At 40.5% G+C, this 20,998-nt stretch overlaps 1 protein-coding gene across 5 annotated transcripts in view; it reads left to right on the top strand.

Annotated features, from left to right (window-relative positions):
- Positions 1 to 20,998, top strand: part of RERE (arginine-glutamic acid dipeptide repeats) — a 468,133-nt gene that overhangs the window by 34,732 nt on the left and 412,403 nt on the right. The gene's annotated exons all lie outside the window — the stretch shown is intronic.

Genomic DNA, 20,998 nt, shown 5'->3' with positions numbered 1-20,998 from the left:
AAGAGTGGTAGATGCATGGAACAGTCTCCCAGAAGAGGTGGTGGAGACAGAGACTGTGTTTGAATTCAGGAGGGCCTGGGATAGGCACGTGGGATCTCTCGGAGAGAGAAAGAGATAATAGTTACTGTGGATGGGCTGGCTAGATGGGGCATTTGGCCTTTATCTGCCATCATGTTTCTATGTTTCTATCTAAGCATGGGTAGCATACTCAGCTGGTGTGAAATCTCATGCCTCACCAAATTGATCCAAACTATTAAAATGAAGAAAATTTTTTTTTTTTTCAAAAAAAACATTTTTTTATGAAAGCTATCACAGTACAGCAAATGAATACTACAACAGTTAAAGCCTTGAGAACATAGAATTAAACAAAGACACCACCCAAGCTTTTCAAATTCCCCCCCCCCCCACAAGATATATAATAGTTCCAGTGACTAAAAGCAGAATAAACTGGGTAGTCATAAGTTCAACAACCTACTCCGGGTGACCGGAGTCAAGGAATTCCAAAATGGTTCCCACATATATTGCAACTTTTGCCCTTTAAGAGTGTCCAAATCAGGGTTCTATAGTCGTCCCATTTGTAGGTATTGAATAAGCAGAGTCCTTCACTGAGCCAATGTAGGGGGCTCCGAGGTTAACCAGTGCAACAAAATGGATTTCACACCTAATAAGAGAGATTTTCAAAAAGTCTCGTATCCCCTTGGGGAACTGGAGCCACGACTGGACACCGAGAAAAAAAGTAGCAAAGGAGTTTGGATATATCGCACATGCCAAAGATCTGAGATACGTTATAAAATCCTTCAAAATCGTGTTATATGAGGGCAAGAATACAGCATGTGGCCTAGTGTCACAGTACACTTCAGACAGAGTCTGGGCGAATGGTCATTTTTTGAGCCATCTTATAACTAATTTCCCACAGGGAAATTGGCAGGGATAAAATAACATTTAATCAAAATGAAATGCACACCAGACCCTAAAAATGAAGGATAAAAATGAAAATAAAGGTGGGTGGTGATGGTGGGAGAAAAATGTAGTCGCCAGAATCTCAAATTTGGATTAATTTGTGGTGAGCCAAAAAATCTTGCTGTGACAGCCTAGCTTATGTCTCTCCCATGTCATAAAAAAAAAATAATACAAGGAGGGTAAAGGATAAACATCTCTAAAAAAACAAACAAAAAACTCAAAATCTAAAAAGTCTGAAGTCCAAATTAAAAAAAAAAAATTGTTGTCTTCATAAATCCATTTGAAGTATTGCTAAAGCTTTCCGTGCAAAGTGTTAAAACAATAAAAATGGCTCTCTGGTACAATGATATTGGTGCAAACACATCAAAAACTGCATAAAACTCATTGGTGGTCAACTTAAAAAACCCCCACATGACAGTATCTTAAATAATCATAACACACATTCAAACCCTAGATCAAGTTCATTGAAAATCAGCATGGCATAATAGCAACAGCATAGATAATCAAGGGACTACAGAATAATCAATATTTTGATTCAGTCCATAGAGGGTCATGGCATCAAACTTAAAAATAAACCTCTACTCAATTTGTAAAAAAAAAAAAATTTGAGTAAGTCACCAGCTCTCCAAGATGGGTGTAGTATACAGAGCACAGAGACGCCACTTTCTAGTGCCATGATATTGCCATGTCTTTCGCCCCTTGGGACAATGTTCTATTTTGATGATATTGGCGCAAATGCATCAAAATACAACAAAAACAGTATAAAACTCAGATCAAATAAAAGTCATTAGTCATCTTCAAAACTCATCATCCAGTACTTTACAAATCGGTATAAAATATATGAGCCTCAATGGAAGCATAATAGATAACACTGGTCAACAAGCATTTTGTTATTTAAGTTCTGTCACCTGTACCTTAACAAGGGCCACATGCTGACTCTAAATCTGAAAACAGTTTTCATCTTTTACATCCTGTTTAAGTTATGCATCAGTTTGTGTTTATATCATTTTTGTCAATAAAACTACCATGAAGCGTCGGTATTTTACTGTTTCTGTAACACAATATTGCATTTTGGGACAGCTCATCGATCACATATACCAGTACAGTATAATCCTGTTATAACGTACTTTAAGGGACCTAGCAAAACAGTCTGTTATAGCCAGAGTCCGTTTATCCAGAGTTGCATTCTAATACTCTACACTAAAAGATGTTCTAAAGCATTATGACCTCATTGCTTACTGCATCTCTCCAGCTACCAATAGACTGCATCCCTCCAGCTGCCAATAGACCAATCGGTGTTTCCTACTGTTATGCCAGGTCTATTTTTAGAGCGTGATGTATCTGCACTGGATATCACCGGCACGCCATGTGCCTTGTAGGCAGAGCCTGCATGTCTGTTATAGCTGAACAAAATTACAGCTAAAAGCAGCTCTGGGGACCAAATTTGTCCATTATATGCGAAATTCCGTTATATGCGAGTACGCTATAGGCAGTGCTTTTCTGCATATTTGTAAAGGCTGGGACCAGTGGACCTCGTCCGCTATAGACAATATTCCATTATAAGCGAGTCCATTATAATGGGATTATACTGTAATTTGAAAGTTTATACTAAAAAGTGATTGTGCTGCTTTTTTTACCTGTGAATTTTTATATTTTGTTTGTTTTTGGCTAAGATATAATTATTATGAACCATCCTGATAATTTCTGTTATGTCTGCGGATAATTTACTGCACAAGACTTCAAAGTGCATACAAGCATTATTTTGGCTGTAAAGTTGGCAACCATAAAGTATGGGCACCTCATGTGTGCTGCACTGTCTGCTATTCCAAATTAATAGCATTTGTGCTGGTTGTTCAGAATTTTATTGGTAATCACAGATTAGAGAATTATGCCGAATGTGTGGAGAACATGCTGACAGCATATCAGCTAATGGGTGCCAGAATGTCACTTAAAATGCACTTCTTACATTCTCACTTCAACTTCTTCCCACCCAAAATTGGTGATGTCAGCGATTAGCATGGGAAAAATTTCATCAAGATATCAAGGTGATGGAAAGCAGGTATCAGGGAAAGTTCAATCCCAGTATGATGGGAGACTATTGTTGCTTTTATGCTTGTACTGTACATTTGTCTCTCTTTACAAGAACCAAGTGTCAAACATTTCTGAACATGCTGACATCACTTTTATGTGAGTTAAGATAGGTGTTTATCGGTGGGATTATGTATTCTCCAAACATATTCTAATGCATGGTTAATCAGTAAACATTTTAAGAACATAAGCAGTGCCTCTGCTGGGTCAGACCAGAGGTCCATCATGCCTAGCAGTCTGCTCATGCGGCGGCCCATCAGGTCCAGAACCTGTATGTAGCCCTCTATACCCTTCTATCCCCTTTTCTTTCAGAAAATTGTCCAATCCCTTCTTGAACTCCAATACCGTACCCTGTCCTATCACTCCCTCTGGAAGCACATTCCAGGTGTCCGCCACTCATTGGGTGAAGAAGAACTTCCTAGCATTGGTTCTGAATCTGTCCCCTTTTAATTTTTCTGAATGCCCTCTAGTTCTTATAGTTTTCAAAAGTTTGAAGAATCTGTCCCTCTCCACTTTCTCTATGCCCTTCATGATCTTGTAAGTCTCTATCATATCCTCTCTGAGTCTCCACTTCTCTAGGGAAAAGAGCCCCAGTTTCTCCAGTCTTTCAGTGTATGAAAGGCTTTCCATACCTTTTATCAAACGTGTCGCTCTTTTCTGAACCCTCTCGAGTATCGCCATATCCTTCTTTAGGTACAGTGACCAATATTGGACGCAGTACTCCAGATGTGGGCGCACCATCGCCCGATACAACGGCAGGATGTTTCTTCATTAGGATGGCAACTCCACAGTGCATAGAATCGCCCGAGGCAAAATAGACCTTCCCCCATGGGCTCCTACACAGCTTATGCATCTCTATGAAAGTCATTTTCAATTCCTGTAACAAAGCTATGTCTACATTCAAATGTTTTAAATGGGTAAGTACTCTGTCCTTTAATGGGACCATTTATTTCCCCCCCCCACATTCCAGGTGGGTAAAGGACAAGATGCGAGAATTTTTTGTAATAGCTTCGGCAGTGATATGGAAATGTGGTTAATTGTATAATGTATATGCTGGGAGAACGAATGAAGAGGAATTAATGTTTGGGGAGTAGGGCTTGGGGGAAGGTAAAAGGGGGAGATTACAGGCTTTAGTGTGGAGATGCACTGTTTTTCTTGGGGGGAGGTAGTGACAGCATACCTGAGACTGTGTATAGGGGGAGTAATTCTGGGGATTTTACCTTCGTCCCCAGCCCTACTCCTCAAACATTAATTCCTCTTCATTCGTTCCCCCAGCATGCACATTACTAACTAACCACATCTCCATATCACTGCCAAAGCAGTGACAAAAAACTCTCGCATCTTAACACTAAAATATTAATTGTCCTCCACAGATGAGAGAAAACATGCCTTCAACTTGCTGTATCATCACTGCCCAGGAGAGAATCTGTCTGGAGAGTAATCGATGGGGTCAGCCTTTGCTCCTTCTCCAGGTTCAGAGATAGCACAGGGCCTGTCTGTGGTAACATCACCTGCTCAGTCACAATACTGCCAGAGACTGAGTCCGTCTGCTGGGAAACTGTGGAGTCATCTCCTCACGCTGGAAATATAGTTGTTGAGGAGCTTCCTGCCAGTTTTCATTTCTGTAACACTACTTTTGCAACACTACTTTTGCAGCAAAACCAAGGGGCCTTTTACATTTAGAGTCATACACTTTTGCTGCTTAGCCCTCTTGTACTTGGGGCCTCTGTGTTCCTCAAGCTTCCAGGTGGAGTTAGTTTGACTCCTTGTGTAGTCCAAAGATTTAATAAAAGAATCTATGGCCCTAATATCTTTAAAGAAGCATTTTTTGCCATTTTGAAAAAGCACCAACCGTTCGGGAAACCATATACCAGCCTGCAAACCACGGTCTATGAGGACTTGTTTATTTCCAGAGTTCCTTTCTTTGCTGCATAGTTTCAGCACTCCAATCCTGGAAAATACGAACTTCCCAGGTTTCATAGGCACATGTCTTTTGCTGTAAGGGAGATTTCAAGATATACCGTATTTTCACACATATAACGCGCGCGCTATACACGGTTTTTACAAACCGCGCATAACCTTGCGCGTTATACGCGTGAGCGCATTTTACAAAATTTTTTTTACATAGTTCCCCCCCCCCGACGTCCGATTCACCCCCCCCGCCCCAAAGGACCGCTCACACGCACCCGCACCCCCACTCTGAAAGACCGCTCGCACCCCCACAGCTTCCCGACCCCCCCCCCCCGCTCATCATGTAGATGCTCCTACCGGTGTCCTGCTGCTTCCTCTTGGCGGTCCCGGCCCTTCTGTGAGCCCTGCGTCTGCACTGCTTCGTCTTCCAGCGGTCCCGCCCTTTCTGTGACATCAAGACCGCCAAGAGGAAGCAGCAGGACACCGGTAGGAGCTTCTACATGATGAGCGGGGGGGGGGGGGGGGGTCAGGAGGCTGTGGGGGTGCGAGCGGTCCTTCAGGGTGGGGGTGCGGGTGGGAGTGCGTGCGAGCGGTCCTTCGGGGTGGGGGTGCGGATGCGTGTGAGCGGTCCTTCGGGGTGGGGGTGCGAGCGGTCATGCGGGGAGGTGAATCGGACGTTGGGGGGGCATCAGGCTTTCAGGGTGGGGACAGGACTTCAAGGGGGAGAGGAGAGTCGGGGCGGGCGAAAGGAGAGTTGGGCGGCGACGGGAGAGTTGGGGCAGCATGCGCGGTATACGGGTGTGCGCGGTATATAAAATTTTTTTTACATATATGTCGGTTTCCCGCGCGCTATACCCGTGTGCGCGTTTTACACGGGTGCGCGTTATCTACGTGAAAATACGGTATTCCACTTCTTGAAACAGTAATAATTTAACAATAAATGTTTTTGGGGGCATATTCAAGTTCTGTTTTGGTCGGCATTTTCTGTGTGCTTTCTATTTCATATGGGGCCTGTGCTGGACTATTTGTAAAACAGTGTAATAAAAGTTTATGTATAAATTGCACTGGCTGGTCATGTTCCACCCCCTCAGGTATTCCATAAATACGTACAATTTTCCAAGCTCTCCAATTTCATAGTTATATATTCAATCTGTGGGCAGAAGCAAGTTCATCCATAGCTTTATCCTGAGCTCTTCTACCAAGTGAATTCTCCCCTCCAACTCGTCCAAGTTCTCTGTCCTAGCTAAAAGTTTTGCATCTATTTTTTTTCACCCACCATGTTCGCAATGTCAAGCTTTGCCAATCTCTGTTCTCAACACTAACTCCAGCGTGTCATTCTGCGTCATGACCACCGTAGGTGCTGGGGAGAATCCCCCAGTGACTTTTATTTCCGGCTCGGCTAACTCTACCTCCAACAGCAGGCCTAGGGGCCTTGGAAGTATAGATATCCTTTAAGGTAGGAGTGTTATTTTCTTTAACTAATCGAGGCATCTCCTGTGGTAAAACATCGTTCTTTACGAAGTCCAAATCTCTGCTCAGCGATAATACTTGGAAGGGAGAGGCTGTGGAGTACGAAGTGCTTTTACATGTATCTGCACAGCATGAAAGCTCGCAGCTTGTTTTAAGTGGATTAATCATAGTACTCAGGAGCCATGATTTTTTGGTTTTTCTTTTAAATGCATTTATTTTAAAATTATTTTTCTTGCTAGTTTGCTGTGGAGGTTTTCCTTTTGCTTTGGTTTTTCTTTTTTACTGTAATTTTTCCTTTCTAAGCACTCTTTAGCCCTTCAGCTCCCTTCCAGCTGCTTTCTCTTCCCCCCCCCCAATGTAGTCTATGAACTTTCTGTGGTAGTGACACCCAAGCCCTGCCTTTGTTTTCAGTGCCATAACTTCTGCTTTTTTTTTTTTTGTAGCGTTAGCCATGATGGAACCTACACATGCCTAAGTATTACTGTGAGCTGGATGGGCATTGTGGACCAGTGACCTTTTTTTGCCTGACCTCATCATCACAGTCCCAAATGTGAATTTTGTGACTCCATTTGGGAAATACTGCCATAGTCTTTCTTCAGTCAGCTGCTATTGTTTTACTAAGGCCCTTCTGCGGCAACCTGTGCCCTTTCAGCCACACTGAAATTATCTCATTCAAGGCCATGTCATGGTAATGGCAGCCAACTCAACTATTCCTTTCTGGCTTGGTCTGGTGAACAGCAGCTTTCACAGTTGTCTCTTGCCAGCCTGGGTCCTGCTGCTATTTTTTCTGTTGGTTATTGGGCCCTGAATATTTGGTGCTTGAGTAACCCGGTGCCTGGATATATATATATATATATATATATATTTTAAATTTTTTGCTATCCTGCTTTGCTTAATGTTGTGAGAAGGTTTTAAATTGTGGGGTTTTTTTTTTAACTTAATTTAGAAACACATTTGCATTTAAGATCAATGGGCCTGCTTTGTGTTGAAGTATTGCATTTTGTAAAGCCATACTTTGCAAATCATAGAAAGCCACATATTCACATTAACCCAGTGAAGCATTCAGAATCTAAATTATATTACAAAATGCTATTTCAGATTACCAATTAAATATAATTATATGTTTGTGACTTGAGCTGGGATGCACAGTATTATCTGTTTAATTATAAAATGCACTAAGATGGTGTGACCTATCAAAGAGTGTTTTTGCTAATGCTTGTATTCTTCAGTATTAACTTGATAAGTTTGAAATTGCCTTTGTATAGCCTGCTATTTTAGGAAGCCTGAGTGTGCTGAATTCATGGAGTGTCTCTAATTAGATATTAATAAAAAAAGATGGATTTATTGTGACTTCAGGGACTGATCACCTATGTTTCCAGTGCATTATCTCCAGATCAGTGATTTCTTATTACTTACATGTTTAATAAGCTTCTTTCCTACTTTGTCCTGGGATATTCCATGTTCTTGGTGATGCTTCATTTGGATTTGGGGTTTTAGAAAGAGATATAGAAATAAAGGTTAGAAATGACATGCATGTGTGAAGATGTCACAGGACCTCGTAGTCTTTTTAGAAAAACACTAGAAGACCTTATGGGCTGTGTAACCCTTCGCCTGCCAACTTTGTTTTCTAAGCATATTCAGTATGATGCCTGTTGCATGCAAACTGGGAAAATCCCTTCTCTTCAGAATCACAGGTCTTTGGAACGACCTTACTACCCCGCTGCGGAACCTGGGCTCCCTCCAATTATTCCGCAAGCAACTGAAAACCTGGCTTTTCACTAAAATGTAATTTCTATCCCCCCTTACTCTTCTCTTCTTTATATAAGTTCATGTAAACCTTTTTTTTCCTTCTCTTCCTATATTTTAAGTTCTTGTAAACCGTGCCGAGCTCCACAACATCCGTGGAGATGATGCGGTATATAAACTTAAGGTTTAGTTTAGTTTAGATAGTGGTGTGTGAACAGTCTTCAAGTGGGGTGATAGGGAAGACAATAGTATAAAAAAACAAGAATACATGGGATATGTATTGAGAAGCAGTTGTAGGTACTTGTTTAGTCTTTGATGTTGGATAGATCATTTCTTTTGCCTCAGGTTCAAACTTAGATTGTAAGCCCTCCAGGGGCAGGGAATTACCTAGTATACCTGAATGTAACTCACCCTGAGTTGGTAATGTAACCCAAGCAGGATGGGGCCATACTGGACTTCGTGCTTACAAATGTGGAGAGTGTTTCTGATTATATCAGTCTGGCATCCAGTTATCATCAGATAGTGTGGGTTTAATATTAATAACTATTTCTCAGTGGAGAACAGAAATAACAATGTACACCACTTTTATCCAAAATGGTAAAAGGACATCAGGTCATATCCACTTCACTCATGGTAGGATCTGTCTTACAAGAGCTAATCATCAATCTGGAAACAAACAAGAAAACCCTTTTTTTTTCCACAGAACCCAGTATGGAATCATACCAAGTGCACTGTCACTTTAAATTTTAAGGCAGTGCCCATATTGTGCGCACGTCTGCTCATAGGACCAGCAGTTCTTTGTTTACTACAGAGCTGAGAAGCTGTGTCTCTAGTATTCTCAGCACGTCAAACATTTGTTTTCATTTTTGATGCTTTCCTGTCACTTTTAACTTTTGGTTTTGTCATTATTTTTTATTTTATCTTATTTCCTTAATTCCTACTGAGTTTTATTCATTTTTACCAACTGCATTTTTGGGCTTTTGGACCATTTTGAACTCTTTCATTCCTGGGAGCATCAATATTTTTCAGATTTATTCTACTCAAGCTCCCCGGGCCATTGAGCCCTTTGACTTTGCATTGCTGTTTTCGCCTCCATGTCTAAATCGGTACTGAGCGGCTTCAAGAAATGCTTTCAACACAATAAGACCATTTCGGACTCTGATCCGCAGAATTGGTGTGTTCTGTGTCTCAGTCCTGAACATTGGGATATTGACTGTGATCTCTGTTTCCAGTCAATCACTACAGTCCTGAGAAGTCCCTCAATCATCAAGCCCATTTTTAAAACTAAAGAAAAAGACCTGGGAGATCTCTCCAACTACAGACTGGTAGCCAACCAACTGTGGATATCTAAACTAATAGACAAAAGACAAATTGGCCTGCCAACAAATATCAGACTTCTAGAAAACGCATCAAAGCTGGACCAGGCCCAATCAGGGTTCAGAAGACACCCGAGCACTGAAACTGTATTAGTAGCAGTACAGGACTTGGTCCTCAAACACCATGCTAAAGGAGAAGACGTGCTGTTGGGATTCTTGGACCTCTCAGCAGCAACAGACACTGCTAAAATCAAAGATGCAGAGAATTAGGTCTCAAAGGAAAAGTTGTCATGGAATGGATAGTCCTTTATCACATTTCAAGTTTATTAAAATATAATGTTGCGGCTTAAGGATCGCATGCATCTTTAAAAAGTAAGCATTTTAGGGATCCCTTGAACTTATCTAATCTTTTTTCCTCTCGTAAAAAGGCAGGGAGTGAGTTCCATTTAATAGGTGCTGTGACGGAAAACAATGTACAGTATTCCGACGTGTGTTAGTTACTTTCAGGGATGGGACTATCAAATTTTGTGACCCGTAGTGTAGTATGTGAGATGGAGTGTGAGGTATGAGAAGTTTATCAATGAAACCGGGAGAATTTGTAATTTGAGTTTTAAATGTTAAGAGTGCTATGGCAGGGGGAATACAAACAACTGGAAATAAACACAAGGATCAGTGATATCACCCATCTTCCTCCAACCGCTGGGGAATCTCTCATCAGAAATCTGGGATGACATCCAACTAATCATCCCACTGAAGAAATGGGCCTAAACAGAGAGCCTAGTAGCCAACAAGGAAAAAGTAGAACTACTTCTAATCAACAAATGGAGTGAAAACAGCTCAAGTTACCAACTAACTCTGAATGGTAGCACCATAAAATAATCCATGGAGGGAGTGAGAAACCTAGGCGTATGGCTGAATCCAAACCTAGATACGACAATGGTGAAAAACACCTATGGCAAACTATATTGAGATAGAGGTTTAAAACCTTACCTAATGCATCAAGTGACGTCCAATGTGATAATATCCCTGGTACTCTCAATCTTTGACTACAGCGATGCAATTCTGCTGGACGTTCCAAAGTATATGATCAGGCAGATCCAAATAGTACAAAACGCAGCAGCAAGATTCCTACTGAGAAAATTGAAGCTGATAAGTGCCACCCCGCTGCTGAAGGAGTTGCACTGGCTTCTGATCGAAAGCGGGGTTAAATTTAAAATCATGTTGCTGACACACAAAATCACTCTTCTTTCAGAACTGCAATATCTTGCAACCAGACTGCACAACCATACACCAACATGCATTCTGCGATCGAGTTAGGAATACCTACTGGAAATACCCTCCTACAGAGACATCAAATACAAAAGCCTCAGGACACAAATTATTCTCAGTGATGGCTCCAATGTGGTGGAACTCCCCTAGAAAAGGACACCAGAAAATTCAAGAAAGGAAGGAATAAAGACCATCCTTTTCATAGACCACGTTAACTAATAAACATTCAGAGGGGAGTAGCAATGAGGAGGAAATAATAGCCAAACCCCACTTGGAACACAACAGGATGAAAACAGGAAAACTCACATATGTGAAATATAAGATTGATATAACACAGACAATAGAAGTATAATGTATATACATAACATGAATATATTATTGTATAAATATGTAAGATAAATGTAGATATAAGATATACATTGTATTTTGTATTGTGTTCTTTCTGCTGCCCCTCAATATCTCTCCTCTCTCCTTATGCACCTCCCAGAGAACTCCGTTCCTCAGATAAGCTGCTCTCAGCTGTACTCTTCTCTAGAGAAGGACACAGGGATAAATTTTTCCCTATTCCCGCAAGAACTCAATTTCCCTGTCCCGTCCTCGCAAGTTTTGCTGCTGTCCCTGTCCTGTAAGCTCTGCCTTAATTCCTAAACCATACTCTTCAAAAAACACATAAAACCTATCCAGCACAACCAATCCCAACCCAATATCCAACACTCTATTTACCCTTAGATCTCTCTAATACTCTTATCTACCAAACGTTATCTAAAACCCATAATTTCACCCTATTCTTATCTCCTAAAGACCTCCACTTCCCTTTGGTAACTCTTTACCCAATATATATTACCTTAAAAATTCTGTCATCGCTTATTCTATTCCTTCAAATTTTGAATGTAATTTTGTTTTAGTTTGGATGTAATCCGCCTTGAACCGCAAGGTAATGGCGGAATAGAAATCACTAATGTAATGTAATGTAAGCTCTTCCTTAACCTTTTCCTATCGTAATACATTTTATGTTATGCTGGTTCCAATCGTAATTATTTTAGCAAAGTTTTGTATTATTCACCGTTATCATTTACGGCTATTGTAAACATAATGTAAATAAGTCATAAGTCTGTAAATTCAAGTATTTTGTGTTCCTGGCCCTTTATTAGTATGGGACATACGATGGCAACGACACTTTTGGAATGTCCCGTCATCTGGGATACACGATAGGAAAAGGTTAATTGTGCAAGCCTCGAACACTTATGATTTTAAAGTGTTTTAGACTTGTGCAGATGAGAACAGAGCATGCAGGAATGGGACAAGGACAGGAAAAGAACTCGCCGGGATGGGAAAATGAGTTCCTGCAGGGACAGGGAAAAATTTGTCTCCGTGTCATTCTCTATTCTTCTCCTCCACTACCAATTCCAGGCTTTGTTCTTTCATCTAGCTGATTCCTATGCTTGGAATAAATTACCTGAGTTTGTCCGCCAAGCCCCTTCCCTTATTTAAAAGCAGCCCAAAAACCCACCTTTTTGATAGAGCCTTCAAGCCATGACCCTACTGCCCACCAACCCAGCCATCAGATTAACCATTCCCCTTAACTGCATCCATGACATCCCGTTTGTCTTGTCGGTTTAGATTGTAAGCTTTTTCGAGCAGGGACTGTCTTCTTTGTGACTTTGTACAGTGCTGCGTATGTCTGGTAGCGCTATAAAATTAATTAATAGTGATAGTACTAATGTAAATATGTAAGATAAATGTAGATATAGGGTAAATATAGAAATCTGAAAGACACACATATAGGGTGAAAATAATGTATAAATACAGTACAAACTCTTGTATCGTAATACCATTGTAAAAACCCTTAAATCGTAGCTCATGTGTTGTAACATCTTAGTATGTTTGTTTATTTATTTATTCAATTTTCTATACTGTTCTCCCAAGGGAGCTCAGAATGGTTTACATGAATTTATTCAGGTACTCAAGCATTTTTCTCTTTGTGCCCTGGTTGTCTCACAATTTATCTAATGTTCTTGGGACAATGGAGGGATTAAGTGACTTGCCCAGGGTCACAAGGAGCAGTGTGGGTGTGAACCTCCAATCTTAGGGTGCTGAAGCTGTAGCTTTAACCACTGCACCACACTATCCATTACTCCATTACTGAAGCTCATGTATCGTAACATCATTTACTCTGTGTTGTAACACCATTACTGAAGCTCATGTATCACAACCGTAATTGAAACTAATATAAACTGCTCTGAATTGACTACAGTCATTAGTAGCGGTATAGGAGCTTACAATAAACAACAATATGCAAAATAAGTCGCTAAAAGCTTGTAAACCAAAAACTGTTTTAGTATCATGTCTGCAACATAAAGCATGGCTGGTGATTCAGAGCCTGATGTTCAACTTCCTGCAACTCTGGCATCGACTTTTGCACCATCTGCATCAACGTTGCATTGGGAGGAAAGAAAATAAACAGGTATGAATAATCCACGTGTTATCCATATTCTGCCGAAACCCCACCCTGTGTATACCAACCAGCAAAGTATATACCATTCTTCAAGGACAAGCAGGCATAATATTCTCACATGTGGGTAGCATCATCCACGGAACCTGTTATGGATGCTGCCAAGTGCACCGTTATGTTGAATCTTGAGGCAGTGCCTATACCATGCATGTGCAGGTGCCTTCCCGCATGACAGCACATGGGTCCAACAGTTTAAAGTTTTTTTGCGGAGCTGAGAAACTGTGTTCAGTCTCTCCTCAGTGTGTCAAACTTTAAAGTCTTCTTTTTTTATGCCTTCCTGTTATTTTCTGCATAATTCTTTAGTTCTATAGTTGCTTGGTACTCTGTTTGAGTTTGATTAATTTCAGTCAATTTTTGGCCTTCAGGCTACTTCGAGGCCCTTTTTTTCTCCTGGGAGTGTCTGTTTTTTTAATATTTTTCACACAAGCTCCCCAGGCCATGGAGTCTTTTGACTTCACGTTTTTCTCTTCCTGTTCAAGAGGGTGCTGAGTGGGTTCAAGAAATATACTCCATGTGACTGGACTATTTCAGGGTCATACTCCCATAATTGCTCTGTATCTAGATCTTGAATATTGAGACATTCACTGTGAATGCTGCCTGTTTATGTAGAAGAGGTCACTGAAAGCCTTAACTCCAGTGTGATAAACTTTTCTGTTCGACTGAGCACAGTGGGAGATTTGGGACCAGAAATGCTTTAAAAAAATTTTTGCTTTATTTTCCAATATATAGTAGTACCCTGATAGCTCCATATACTACTTCCACTTTTTCTGCAATGACTTTAAAACCCATTTGAAATAAATTATTCTGTTTGACCTTCAAACCAGGATGTCACAGCTTTCTTGACATCGTCATCACTTGAAAACTATTAACCATGGAGAGATTATTTCAAAACTCAGAACAGGAAATATTCCGAGGGAGCCAGGTCAGGATTGTAGGGTGGTTCAGCTGCTGAAACCCACATTCTCGAATGACAGCCTGCAATTATCATAACGTGTGCATTGTGATGAAGAAGCAACACGCCTGCTGTGAGTTTTCCTCATCTTTTCTCCTTGATTTATTCCTGCAAAGCGATCATTGTGTTGGGGTAACTCTCCCCAGTTATAGTTGTCTTGTGTGACATGAACTCCAGAAGCAAAAGTCCATTATCCCAGAAGACGGTTGCCATGCCTTTGCCTGCAGATTTTTCTGTCTTGACTTATTTTGGGGTGGGGGATGATTTGTACTTCCACTGCATTGACTCCATTTTGGACTCTGGATCTCTGTGATAGACCCAAGCATCTCCAGTCACCAAATGATGAAAATAATTAACTTGGTCTTCATGGAGCATCTCCAAGTTCTCCTGACAGCACTGGAGCCTCATGGCCTTCTATCATGGCTTCAGCATTCTTGGAACCCATTTTGCACTAACCTTGGACATGCTCAACTTTTCATAAATTATTTTCCAAACTGTACCTGCCAATATGCTCATTTCTTCAGCTATTTGGGAAACCTTAATTTGTCTGTCTGACAAAATTAAATCCTCTATTTTCTTGCATATTTCTGTGGAAGTTGCTTTCACAGGCCATCCTGTGTGAGGGCCATCTTCAGTGGACTCTCTACCCTGCTTAAACTTCTTGCTCCAAAATTTTACTTTGTAGGATGATGGAGCAAATTCACCATGACCTGCAGTCATGTGTTCCCGTATCTCCTTTGGCTTTTCCCCCTTCTTTTGTGAAAAACTTTATCACTGAACGGTGCTCCAAATATAGCAGTTTCCTACTTGATTCACATGATGACTCTCCTGACATCCCGTCTCTCTCTTGGAATGTTAGACTTGCACTGAGCTGCAGCTGCATGAGTAACCATGAGACATGTCACAACATGCACAGACTTAGTTTCAACACGCTAGGCAGATATTGAACACCCCTCGTAGAGTGTCAAAACATTGGGCTGTCTGCAGAGACAAGATTCAACATCGTCTTTGTTCATGCCTCATGTAAGAAATCTAAGAAACATAAATGTTCCTCCCCTTCTAGGTTTGACTTGGTGTTTTCCCAGTCATCCACCTCCTTAATAAATATTCAGTTACATCTACTCCAGGTTCCGTATGTGTATGCTTCTTTCCATTATTTTGGCAGGGTACTTGTAATGTCAAAGTCAAGTATATAAGGACCAAAGAGCGTGAAGAATCGCTTCAAGATGCAGGGAGGAATGATTTCTGAACTTGATCTTTTGATATTCATTTAATTTATGATTTTTTTGACTGTCAGATAGTATTGGGAGAGTGAAACTGAGTGTAACCGAGGCATTGTGAAAATGGCACAAAACACAAATAATAATTCCAATTATTACTACTAGTATTTGAACTATCTTCTTCCTTCTAATTACTTTATCCATGCTTTCAGGTTTAGCATTCCATGTCCTAATCCAGAAACTTCTGCCTCTGGGTGAGGCTTTACTTCTAGGGTAGCATCCGTTAACTTAGCAATGGTCCCATCTTGCATCAGCACGCAATATCTTTATCTTCACTGCACGTGTGTTAGCTGGACAGCAAGGAGAGAGTTATCTCTTGAAATGAGTAAAAAAAACAAGGAACAGACATAAGAATCAAGGCAGGATGGATATAAACATTTCCCTAAAATTACATCCATTTAAAACACATCTCTTCAGCTGGCCTATCTCTTTCTTTCAAATTTCACAAAATTAGAAATAATTCTAGCAATACATACAAGAAAACACTTAATCCTGAAGAAAGACACAAACTCCTAATGCAATAATGTTTATAACTAGCAAACTAGGAAAAGTCCTTAGTTTCAAGAAAACTATTGTATTAAGCTTTTACTGTTCTGTCTCTTGGTTGCACTTGTAGGCAGGCAATCCTGATAACAGACAAGTCTGCAGCATGATGAAGAGACGGTCCTGATGCTGCAAATCATGAGAATTCTTGTTCAGCCTTTTGTAAGGTTCCAGTTTTGAGGCATCTTATGCGTAGCTTGGTCTTTCTTCTCCAGAAAGATTATGAATGGAAGGCTTCAACAAAAATGTTAAATAAAGGTTCTATTTAAAACAGGAGATCAGTTAAAACACATCAGCCACTTCATCATTGTATGTCATATGGGCCTCAGATTTGTTTAAGCCACAGTTCAGTCGGTCTCTGCTTAACTTCTAGCAAGCTATGTTATTATTAATATTATCTTTTTCTTCTTTTAGTACCCTTATTGACCATTATAGCAGCCCAATTTCTTAAAAATAATACCACTTGCTCAATAGTTTTTCAATGTTTTCTAATCTTTATACCTATACAGTTCTTTTCATAATTATATATAATTTGCAGGATATAAAAGTCTCAATTCCTTACTGTTATCAGAAATAAAATTATTTCCAACTCTTGTCTATCCTGAAAGTGTATAATTCACAAACACACCCCTATTCAGATACTTTTACACATACCTTCTAATCAATCTGCATTTAACTTTCTTCTGAAACATATTAAACTCACGATGTTGTAAATGTACATGAACCTTTTCTCCTGGCGCGGTTTTTTTGCGTTGCAGTTTGTGATTTCTCCTTTGGATAAGTATTTATTTATATATTTTTTTGTATGGTGATTTTTTGATTTTGTGGTTGTATTCTTCGGGGGTCTGGCTGGCAGGGTTTGTTTGGGAGTCGCTCAGGTCACAATGTTTGATTTATATTGAGTTATTCACTCGTTTATTTATTGATTTAATTGGTGAAGTTGTTTTGATTTCCAGCACACTCTGGGTGCTCTATGATGGTGTGCGGGTGGAGGCTTACCGCCTCGACCTAGAAGTGGTTCGTGTGTAAAGTTTATGTCCCTGAGCGTCCTCCGAATGAACCCTGATGTGCCTTTTTGTGTTATTGCTAATTTAGGGTTTTTGGCAGTATTGGAGTGTTTTTCCTGTGTAAATTTACATGCGACCTGGGCCCTACCTGCTTTTAAAACCTTGGGATATCTCCTATATCCCCCTTCCCACTGTCTTGGGAAATTCTATCTCTGTCCTGAGACTATTAGTGCACAGCTTTCTTACAATCCTGAATTTTAACTAAGAAGAAGAAATAGACGCATAAGTATAGAATGGGCTTACAGGAGACAGTGTTAGGCAAAGATGCCAGCATGAGAACACTCTCAGCCCCACCTATATAGTTCCCTGACCTTGCCACACAGAAAACAACACTAACAACACACTATTAACACACAAAAAGGACCCTGTCTGCAGACAATTTGAAATCCTGACTGCTCTGTCCCCATTTCTGAGAGGATTTTAAATGATGTCCTCCTATCTCGTGTTGATGGTGCCAGGGAAAGATCTATCCCGTGTGGATTGGAGGGAGTTAAATTGCCCGCATTCTCCACCAACATTGTGGAAATAAACACTAGCTTGTGTTCAGTTTAACAATTGTTTATTAATAATATCAATATATGAGAGCACATAAGTCTTAAAGGCAGACATAGTATGTTTTAAACTCTGGACAAAAGCTATATAGGAAATTTGGCATCTTAAACATAAAGGGATCACATGAATACATAAAAATAGATTCATTATTACAGGTTAGTTTACTCTTCCATGATACTATCCATCACCCCTTTGACCAACTGGAGGCCTAATGTTTATTAGGGTTATAAACTTGTCACTACCCAAGATACAAGTGACTTATGTTTTTCCTCTCCAGAAGGGCAGTGAAAAGCAGATTCAGCAAAGAGGTTATACATAGTACATGAGATTAATGATCTTACTAGTTCCAGAAGAATCCTAGAGATACATTAATAAGTATATTTCTAAGGTGAAACTTTTCCAGTTCCACACTTTCTCCCAAGCTAGTGTTGGATTTCCACATCTACCAGGAGGTTTGTCTGCCTGCTTTTCAGTCTACAGGATCTGACAAACAAGATAGTTTTTAAGAACCGGACGTCCGCAGAGCTTTGGTCCAGTACTTAGAAAGGATAAATAACTTTCGTCTTTCTGACCACCTGTTCATGCTTAACAGCCTCTCTTGGCTTGGCAGGCCAGCGTCTAAGGCCTTTGTTGCTAGATGGATACATATTGCGATTTCTTCTGTGTACATTGCATGCAGGAAGCAGCCACCAGTCTCTCTCAAGGTGCACTAGACCAGGAGCGTTGCTTCTTCCTGGGTGAAGTCTTGGGCAGTTCCTTCCGCAGAGGTCTGTTGGGCAGCTACTTTGTCTAATCTTTATATCTTTTTTTCAGATTTTATAGTGTGGATTCTGCGGCTTTAGAGGATTCCGCTTTTGGGTCCTCTGTCTTGTAAGCAGGTTCTTCTGCTCCTCCCTAGATGTTGGCCACTGCTTTCCTACTTCACCATATATATGAAATCCAGAGTAGATGTAACTGAATGAAAAATTAGGTTCATACCTGGATAATTTTCTTTCAGTTAATCTACTACAGATTCCATACAGCCCGCCCTCTGTCTTTCCTGTATCACCTGCTTTCAGCCTCGGATATTTCTGTGTTTCAGACCTGATAAAGGCCAAATGACCCATCTAGTCTGTCCATCTGCAGTAACCATTATCTCTTCCTCTCTTTGAGATCCCACGTGACTATCCCAGGCTTTCTTGAAATCAGACACAGTCTCTGTCTCCACCACCTATTCTGGGAGACTGTTCCACGCATCTACCACCCTTTCTGTAAAAAAGTATTTCCTTAGATTACTCTGGAGCTTATCACCTCTTAACTTCATCCTATGTCCTCTCATTCCAGAGCTTCCTTTCAAATGAAAGAACTTGTGCACATTTACGCAACATAGGTATTTAAACGTCTCTATCATATCTCCCCTCTCCTGCCTTTCCTCTAAAGCAGGAGTAGGCAATTCCGGTCCTCAAGAGCCGGAGCCAGTTCAGGTTTTCAGGATATCCACAATGAATATGTATGAGATAGATTTGCATGCACTGCCTCCTTGAGATGCAAATCTATCTCAAGCATATTTATTGTGGATATCCTGAAAACCTGACCTGGCTCCGGCTCTCGAGGACCGGAATTGCCTACCCCTGCTCTAAAGCAGTGGTTCCCAACCCTGTCCTGGAGGACCACCAGGCCAATCGGGTTTTCAGGCTAGCCCTAATGAATATGCATGGAGCAGATTTGCATGCCTGTCACTTCCATTATATGCAAATCTCTCTCATGCATATTTATTAGGGCTAGCCTGAAAACCCGATTGGCCTGGTGGTCCTCCAGGATAGGGTTGGGAACCACTGCTCTAAAGTATACATATTGAGATCTTTACATCTGTCCCCATACACCTTATGATGAAGACCCATTCTTTTTATATTTTTTTGAAGGTGCGGTCTCCAGAATTGTACACAATATTCTAAATGAGGTCTCATCAAGAGTCTTATACAGGGGCATAAATGCATACTTTTTCCTACTGATCATACCTCTTCCCATGACCCCTAGCATCCTTCTAGCTTTTGCCATCACCTTTTCAACCTGATTGGCCACCTTAAAGATCATCACATACAATCACACCCAAGTCCTGCTGTTCTGTCATGCACATAAGTTCTTCACCCCCTAAATTGTACTGTTCCTTTGGGTTTTTGCAGTCTTAGCATTAAATTTTAGCTGCCAAATTTCAAACCATTCTTCAAGCTTCACTGGTCTTCATGTTGTTCACATCATTGGGGATATCTCCTTGCATATTTTGGTATCATCCGCAAAGAGGTAAACCTTACCTGACAGCCCTTCAGCAATATTGCTTATAAAAATGTTAAAATGAACAGGCCCAAGAACAGAACCTTGAGGCACACCACTGGTAACATCCCTTTCCTCAGAGCGATCTCCATTGACCACTACCCTCTGTTGTCTTCCACTAAACCAGTTTATAACCCAGCACGTTGCTTTGGGACCCATCCCAAGAGCACTTATTTTATTTATTAGACATCTTTGCTAAAATCTAAATACACCACATCTAGCGCACTCCCTCTACCCAATTCTCTGGTCACCCAGTCAAAGAAATTGAACAGATTTGTCTGACAAGACCTACCTCTAGTGAATCCATGTTGTCTTCAGTCCTTTAATCCACCGGATTCCAGAAACTTTACCATTCTTTGTTTTAAAAGCGTTTCTATTAATTTGCTTACCACAGAAGTCAGACTTACTGGCCTGTAATTTCCTACTTCTTCCTTACTTTTGTGTAGAAGGACCACATCTGCCCTTCTCCAGTCCTCCAGTACCACTCCTGACTCTAGAGAAGATTGTTTTTGTATACACTGAAGGTGGAAAGAAGGTTTTATGCCTGAGTGAATTGAGGGGTATAGTATACAGCTGTGTGTCAAGAACCTCCTGTTTTCTGAGGCGTTTCCACCTATTCCTGCTATACAAGTTTGGAGGATCAACATTCATTTTTTAAAATTTTGTGTACTATAGAGTCAGTAGAATGGGTTTATGCAATTTTTTTTTCACAGCTTTTGATTATTTTCATGTTCTACAGCCTAAATGTGTATGTTCCTAAAGAAGAGTGTATGATTTCTGCAGTTACTTTATTGATAAATGTTTCTAATTTTTAAAAGATATAATTAATCCATAGCTGAAGCTAAAATTTTGCAGGATTATGCGTATGGTATAAATAAGTTACACACTCCACTTTTGGTATCTTTTTGCTCAGTGGGTCACACATTCTTTCCTGAATGGGCAACCAATGAAGGTCAACTAGCACAGGTCTAATATGTTCAAATTTGGTAATCCCATATAGCAAGTGGGCTGCAGCATTCTGC

This window comes from Geotrypetes seraphini, chromosome 15, assembly GCF_902459505.1.
Source record: "Geotrypetes seraphini chromosome 15, aGeoSer1.1, whole genome shotgun sequence".
Taxonomy (NCBI): domain Eukaryota; kingdom Metazoa; phylum Chordata; class Amphibia; order Gymnophiona; family Dermophiidae; genus Geotrypetes; species Geotrypetes seraphini.
The sequence above is the reverse complement of the archived record's forward strand: the minus strand, read 5'-3'. Positions and strand labels throughout refer to the sequence as shown.